At 41.1% G+C, this 8,402-nt stretch overlaps 1 non-coding gene across 1 annotated transcript; it reads right to left on the minus strand.

The window, feature by feature from the left end:
- Positions 1–7,898: 7,898 nt before the first annotated feature.
- LOC111758103 (small nucleolar RNA SNORA2/SNORA34 family) lies at positions 7,899–8,035 on the minus strand. The gene has a single exon (XR_002792336.2). It is a non-coding gene; the product is annotated as a small nucleolar RNA SNORA2/SNORA34 family (small nucleolar RNA).
- Between the last annotated feature and the right edge of the window lie 367 nt (positions 8,036–8,402).

Consider the following 8,402-nt stretch of genomic DNA (forward strand, 5'->3'; position numbering starts at 1 on the left):
GCATGACCCTGAGGCACTAATATAGCACTCAGTCAAACTTTGAAGGAAGATAAATTGAGACATTCAAGCATCAAACATTATGAAACATAGGAGCAGGAGGGAGCCAGGTATGTTTACTCCCATCTTCACAATCTGGCTTTTAGCCCCTTCCAACTACCAGCTCCTACAACAGTTGCCTTGACTTGGCTCAAATAAGACAAGCCCATAGCCACATCCGGTTATTTACTTGTCTCGAATATTTTGCAACACTGAACACTCTTGATCACAATAATATTAACATTTATGTTATGCTTGATATGCTAGGAAGACTTCTAATGTCTCTTTTGTCTCTGAAACAAGCCTCTGAGGAAGACATTATTTACTAGCCATAATTTCAAGGGAGGAGAGGGAGGCACAAAAAGGCAAAGTAACTAGCTCCAAAATGCACAGGATATGGCAGAGCCAGGAAGAGCTCTTGGGCCTTTACCTTCAGAGCTCAAGCTCTCAGCTCGCCTCCATTAGATCATACTTCTCAGAAAAACACACAGGTGTTTAGGCCTTTGATGGAAACTTACAAAGCAAGTCAGAGGAAGCAGGAAGCAAGGTGGGAGGCTGTGCCTTCTCACATGAGACACCGGTTCTTTTTAAAAAGAGGTTCTTGGTGACTCTTTGCTCACCTCACAGTGTGATTAAAAAATGAAGGAAGCAAAGAAGAAAGGAAGGGAGGGAGGAAGGATGGAAGGAAAGAAAAGACTTCATCCTGGAGCTCTGGTCATCCTCTCTCTGTCTGTATAATCCGCAGAGACTCCCTGGGTTCCATCTGTCCAACATGGAGCCCATGCTTTGGAAGCCTCCATGACAATGTCAGCCTTCTCCTCTGGGATCTCTAGTCTCTGAAGTCCTAGCATACCTGACACCTAACCCAGTACGTCAGTTTTCCTGTGTCACCATGCTGCTGTGGGGACACCCACCCCCACCCCAGGATGGGCAGGGAGTGGGGTAAGGCAAAGATTGACTGCAAAGAGCTCAAAGTCAATATGTAGACCCAGTTCTACTCTTCAAAGTACAGATTCTCACCTCCACCATTGCTGCAGACTGAAGAAACAGTATGTGTCACACATGTATTTCATTTTTTAGTGTCTTTTTCTTACTTCTATAAAATACACATAAAACTTTCCTTATATACATTTTAGATATACAGTACAATGGCATTAATACTTTCACATTACTGTGAAACCACCATCATCACCATCCATCTCCAGAACTCTTTTCATCTTGTAAAACTGAAATTCTGGCCCCATTCAAACTTGAACTCCTGTTTCTTTGTCCCCTTACCCCAGCAAATACCATTCTATTTTCTGTCTGTGGGTCTAGCTATTCTAGGGACCTTGCATAATTGGAATCAGATTATTTGTCTTTCTGTGGCTAGCTTATTTCATTTAGCATAATGTACTCAAAATTCATTCATGTCATAGCATGATCCACATGCATTTTAAATATTTGCAGATATTGTTGTGATCAAAGGGCAATTTCATTTAAAAGCATTAGTGACCTTTTGGTAATAAAAGCTAATATTCAGATGGTATTTGCTTTTTGCTGGGCTCTATCCTAAGCATGTTGCGTGCCTTAACTCATTTAACCCTCGCAGCAACGTAGGAGAAAAGTACAATTATTATCTCTAGATTACCAAGACAGATGCTGAGACAGAGAGATTATACAGTAACTTACCAAAGCCACAGAGCTAGTGGATGTGAGGGGCAGTGTAGGCTCCGAACCATTGTACCATACAAGAGATTTCCACTGGCCTGCATTTGTTCAATCAGTGGATACTACAAACCAAGATGCTCTCTTCACAGGGATGGAAAAGGCTTGAAATCTAAAAAAAAGTCCCAAATTTTGGCTGTAGAATAAATTTTTTCCTAACTAAACATTTTTGGAAGCGTATAAGACTTGCAGAAGAGCTGTAACACAGCAGGTTCCCACATTCTCTTCAGCCAATGTTGCTTTTCTTAATGTTATCATCATTCATGGTTACATTTGTCAAAGCTAAGAAGCCCACACTGGCTATACTCTTAGCTAAGCTACAAATTTTGTTTGGAGTTCATCAGTTTTCCCATTAGCACTTTTTATTCTATTTATTCCAGGAACCAATCCAGGATGACAAATTGCATTCAGTTGCCACCTCATCGTAGTCTCCTCTGGTATATGACAATTTCTCAGATTGCTTGTTTGGCATGACCCTGACAATTCTGAGTCCTAATCAGGTATTTTGTAGAATGCCCCTTGGTTTAGGATTATTTCGTTTTTCTCATAATTAAACTGGAGTGAAAAGTTGTTTTGCAAAGACCACCACAGAGGTAAAATAGCCCTATCATATTTTATCATATATCCGCTTAGCAATGTCAACTTTGACTACATGGCTAAGACAGTGTCTGCCAGACTTCACTGGGTAATGCTCTTTGTCCTTTCAATGCTCTGTCTTTTGAAACCAACTGTGTCTGTCTTGCTCACCAGATAAAGACAGAAGTAGATTAAGTATTCTCATCTTTCTTGGAGATAAGAATATTAACGTATGCTATTTGGAATTATTCTGCAAGAAAGATTTAGTTTTTTCCTCACATTTATTCCATCACTCATTTATGGTAGTCCCTCCCGCCTATCCACAGAGGATACGTGGCTACCTGAAACCTCAAACAGTGTCATACCCTATGCATATTATGTTTTTTCCTATGCACACAGGTCTATGACAAAGTTTAATTTATAGATTAGGCATCTCTAGAGATTAACTAAAAATAAAATGGAACAATTGTGACAAGTGGCAGTAAAATTGTTAGCATCACTACTTTTACCCTTTGGAGCAACAATTAAGTAAATCATGGTTACTTGAACACACACTATGATAGCACAACATTCAATCTTACAACCAAAATGGCTACTAAGGGACTAACAGGCAAGTAGTATATATACAATGTGGATTCACTAGACTTAGGGATGATTCACATAACAGACAGGAACAAGTGGGACAGATTTGGGCTGCTCAAGATTTTGTCATGTTATTCAAAACAGGGCAACATCTAAAAACTGTAAACTGTTTATTTTTTGAAGTTTCCACTTAATAATGTTTTTTTAGACTGCAATTGGCCTAAGTCACTGAAACATGGAAGGTAAAACCACATGTAAGAGGCCTATTGTGTTTCACTATGGATTTATGTGTAAATGCCACTTTAAACATTTGGTTTTGCTACCTTACCAGAAAGGCTGTGGTACAGCTCCTGCTACATAGACCTGGATCTGATTTTTCTCCTCATTTTTGCTCAGCTGGACTTGAATCATATTTTTCTCTACACTTGCACAGTTTGCTAAGTGCAGATCACCTTCCTCCTTCTGAATGTGAGTCTTGTCTCTTTTCACTGGCCAGCTTAAGACCCACTTTATCAATGAAGCATTTGCCAACTACATGCCAGTCTCTCTCTCTGTCTCTCTTTCTCTGTCTCTCTCTCTCTCTCTCCCTCTCTCTAAAAATTTAACTTGGCACTTATATTGCTGTCAGATTTATTGTTTCATTTGGCACCTCTTATAGCCTTGTCAACTCTATGAGAAAAAGGAAAATAGTCTCTCTAATTTTCAATCTCCCCCCCCACCCCCGCCCAGGTAGTAGGTTTGCAATAATTCAGCTCATGGACTTGAACAGAGTTGGAGGATCAAATTCACATACAATAGAACAATCCATATGAGCTTGGATAAATTCCCTAAGCCATGATATTTTCCAGGGGGAAAAAGAATTTTATTTCATGGCCAATATATTTTTCCTGTTGTCAAGTGAACCACTACCAAAAGGTGAGTCTGTTTTTGTTTATGATCCATAAATATCTAACCTTTCTCTTCTTTTGTAGATTTCATTAGTCATTTTGTCTGATCAACATATTCTTAATCAAGGAATAGTTGACTAATTGCAATTTGTGCTACTATTGAGAAAACACATCTGGGATTTTTGCTTTATTAGGATGTATAGGACACAGAACAGTTTCCATGGTGCTCTCTATGCAAAACACTCTTCCGAGACCAATGATGCAGTATTGCAAATGCTGATCTAGAGAGGAAAGTAATGGGAAGTGAGTACAGGGGGTGCACAGCTGATTCACTCAGCAAACACCATTTCTATTTTCTGTGCTTGCAGGGAGGGGTTGGTGGGAAGGGGATGTTCCTCTCACTGCCTGCAAACTTCAGACTGAAGGACAGAGCTCAGAGCTGAGCCTCTGTGTTTGCCAAAAAACTGTTTGGTAAAAACATCAGCTTGAATTTGTTTCCCTAGCAGATTGGCCCTTGGCAGGATCAGATGCTCATTACTTAAGTGGCTCTCACATGCAGCTTTTACTCTTCTTGAAGAATGTTTTTATTAATGAGGAAATTGCCTTTCTCAGTTTCCAAGACTCACCAGTGTGAACTGGGGTCACCACAAGTCATTTTTAGGAGCTACAAGGTCATGAGAACCTTGTGAGGAGTCTGCATGGTGTCGCCATCTTCTAACCATGTTTCCATCCTCAGGCCTGTGAGCAGAATTGCTAAGAATGTCCCAGCAGAGGGCTCCTTTTCCCATGTTCAGGAGCTGGGCAATGGGCAATTATCATGCCAGGGCTATTCATGAACGCATAACACTGACTACATTGTTCATGGCTGGACTGAACAAAAACATAAAATTATAGTACGATGGCCAAGAGTTGCACTGTCAGGGAAAATCTGTTCCAGACAACTAGACATCAAGTAGCCAAGTTACTTCATCAGCACTACCTTTCATGCTCTAAAAAAGGACAAAAATGTTATAAACACTTGTTGAACAAACACAGGCTTCTTTTACCACCCTCAGTCAGGAGGAATGAACTCGGACTTGGAGATGCGAGAAACAAATGATTGAAGTCAAGCTCCAAGAAACAGACTCCCAGCTCTCTCCAATGAAAGATGCAGACCATGAGGTCATGAGGAAGTTCATGGGAGGGCACTGTCACAACTCCCAGCCATACGCAGTCTTAGCATTCTTCCATGACCCATGAGTCTCAGCCTTGTCTTTGTAACTGTGATGGTTAAATTTGTGTCAACTGGGCTAGACTGCAGATTGTTGGTTAATTATTCTAGATGTTTGTGGAGGGTGTTTTCAATGAGATTAACTTTCAAATTGGTGGACTCTGAGTAAAATAGAAGATCTTCCATAATGTAAGAAGCCCTTACCCAAGCAGTTGAAAGGCCTGGTAGAAAATGACTGACCTCCCCTGAGCAAGAAAGAATTCAGTTAACAGACGGCCTCTCGATTCCAGCTGCAACTTCTCTGAGTCTCCAGGCTGCCTGCCTGCCCTGGAGATTTTGGACTCAGCACCACATGACTCACCACCAGTTCCTTAAAATACATTTCAATCTCTCTTAAAACACAAACAGGCAGATAGGTACATAGATAGAACTGTACAGAGATAGAATCATACATACAGAGATAGAACCCCATCTAATAATACATAGTTAACTCCCATTTTCATAAAGGACTCTCTGAGGTTTTTTGTGGTTTTCCTGAAATATCAACTGAACTCATGACCCTTCAAAGACTTGTGTTTGCTAGAGACCTTGTTTAATCCAAAAGTACTTCTATTGCCCCATGCAAAGTCTCACCTGCCTCAAATCCTGTACTTTTCTTCGTAGTCTTCAGGGTTTCAGTGGTTATAAAAAGGTGAAATTTTTTTCAATCTTCAATCTCAAGTCCAGTGTAGCCTACTTGTGGGTGAAGCAAGGGGCACACATATTTTACAAATATTCCCTTGGCTCTTCAAGCCTTGAGCACCCAGCCTTCCATGCTCCTACCCTGCCCAAGGAAGTGGATGTTGTCATTCTGATTCTAGATTACGAGGACCCAGCTGGTTCATGTAAGCATATGTTCATGTAACCATTAATGAATCCTCACAGTAGTGCAGCATGAGACATGAGCTTTGTTTTCTGTTCATGGGCACCAAATAATGCCATCCCCTGGTTGTCTAAGTATGATCTTAGCATATATTTGTCTTATCTCCTACCGATCCAATTTATTTGCCAAAAGACATTCAATCCCATTTATAGAGATTCAGCCTCATCATGGCCTAGAGGAGTCCACATTTGTAATTCCAGGGAAAGCTTACTGGAATTTTAATAAGTAATTCCAATCTCCCACTTCCAGTGCAAGCCACAAGAATAAAGACACAAAAACATATCTACAATGGTGAGGTGCCAACAGGATCCTAAGTCCAGTCAGAAGAATGGCTCACTGGAACAAAGGCCTTCACCTGAGGTTGAACTTGGGTTTTATTAATTTATGAAGAGGGGAGTGTCATGCGGATAAGGGACAGTGAGAAGAGTGGGAACTACATGAATGCTATGAGCTGGGCTAGGTAGAAGGCATCATAGCACTTCTATAGTATATAGAGAGAGGTGCGCAGGAAGAGTTACCTGCATAACACAGTTTGAGGAAGTATCTCCTGTTTTGAGGTCCATGCTTCAGTTTTGATGTCTGGCCTTCATGCCTGAAATGTCACAGGTTCTTTCTCAAGCCTCAGTCTTAGTCAATAGTGCAAGGCCACTCTGCCACGCTCTACTTACTAGTTGAAAGCCATAGGTGGGGCATCACTGACCTGTTGCACATCAGCACCTTGGCTAGACCCATTTGCATTGCTTAAAGCCAATTGATGGGGTAAAGAAATAGCCTAGGCCACTGTGTACATATCAGTAAATGGAAACAGGGCCAGGTTTAGCCAAAATGGAAACAAAGACTCTTTTTTCAAAGAGAACCATCTCAGTGGTCTTCCATACCCATTAGCTAGGTCTACTCAGTGTAGTCTTGAACACCATCATCTTCAATTCCTAAAGAAATAATGTAATTCATTTTTATTGGAGTCTTATTTATAGGGTAGACTGTACTAAAACCTTTGCATTCCGTGCCTCATTTTTTTGTACCTCTTCACAAGGGTCATATAAAACGGACCCCATTTGGTCCCTGATGTCACCCCAATCATAAATAGTAAAGCTGATATGGTGCTGGGGATGTTGCTGGACACAGAACTCACTTGGGTTGTATTATACAAGAGTGAGTGCAATGTGTTAAATGCTTGACTCTCCTGCCTCCTAACAATTCACAGTGATAGCAGACTGGAATGTTAACCCCCAAAGAGATGGTATTAGTTGGGAGATTAGGTAATGAAGAGATTAGGTAATGAAATTGGACTCCTCATTAATGTGATTAGTGCCTTTATAAAAGAGACCCACAGAGACCTCTTAGCTCTTAGGTCATGAGAGTTTACTGTGAAAAATTAACTGTCTATAGGCCAGGAGTGCCCTAGGACTTCACCAGACACTGAATGTGCCAACCCCTTTAAACTTGAACTTGTAGCTCTAGAACTGTGATAAATAAATCTCTGCTGCTTTTTAAAAGATTAAAATCAATCCAAACAAAACAGAATAGAGTCAAACAAAACAATGAAAGGGATTCAGGACTTTGAAATAAGATAATAGGAAATTAACAATGGCTATCACAAAGCATCTTGTTATTTTAAAAAGAACTGCCCAGACCATCAGACATACGCATGTAAAATTAACCAAAAATATAAGAACTAAGTTGAAATTTCAAGTGTCTCCTGAACTTGTTCTGAGTGATCTGGAGGTCTGAGACTGTATTTTGCTCCTTTGTCTTGCATTTTCTTGTGCTTCTCCAAATCAGCCCATTTCTGCATCCTAGGCATTTCCTGCCTTGGCTGCCAGCCTCTTGGTGTAGGGAACTGGGCGAAGCATATGGGTTCCTTCAATCCAGGGTTCCTGGAGAAGTGGAGAGGCACAGGGCTGTGGTTCACTGATGCTCTCCCATGGCTACAGAGCCTCAGGATGTGACTTCTTCTCTGGGCTCATGCTGGGCCCTAAACTATTTCTTTGTAATGAATTGACCATTACGTTTCGAAAGTTCTGAAATAGCCGAGAGACCCTAGAAAGACTTCTCTTTAGACTGCTGTTTGAAACCAGCAGCTACAACAAATAGCTGGCATTGTTTCGGGACCATACTTCTGCTGTTTATAAAACACCTGTTTATGGTATTTTGCTGTAACAGCCTGAACAGGAAACAGCAAGGAAACACAATTTAGGATGCTACATCTGAACCAAAGAGACAACAAGTGTCAAATACAGACTACCCTTCCCTGATGGAACCGTGATCAGGGTCTCACAGCTCCCAGGGGGGCTTCTGCCGAGCTGCTGTTGGGAAGGAGACATTTGCATGATAGGAAAGCTAAGCTGGGAAATGAGAATCAAGGGAAGCAAAGGAGAAACAGCATCTCCGCATCATCAGTTCCACCTGTGGGTCTGCCTGTGCCTGAAATGTGACATAGCCCTCAGCTTCTCAGTCACATGAACCAATAAGTTCACTTTTC

The sequence above is a fragment of the Cavia porcellus genome, unplaced genomic scaffold, assembly GCF_034190915.1.
Source record: "Cavia porcellus strain 051 isolate PalLab524CR breed Dunkin Hartley unplaced genomic scaffold, mCavPor4.1 scaffold_20, whole genome shotgun sequence".
Classification (NCBI taxonomy): Eukaryota; Metazoa; Chordata; class Mammalia; order Rodentia; family Caviidae; genus Cavia; species Cavia porcellus.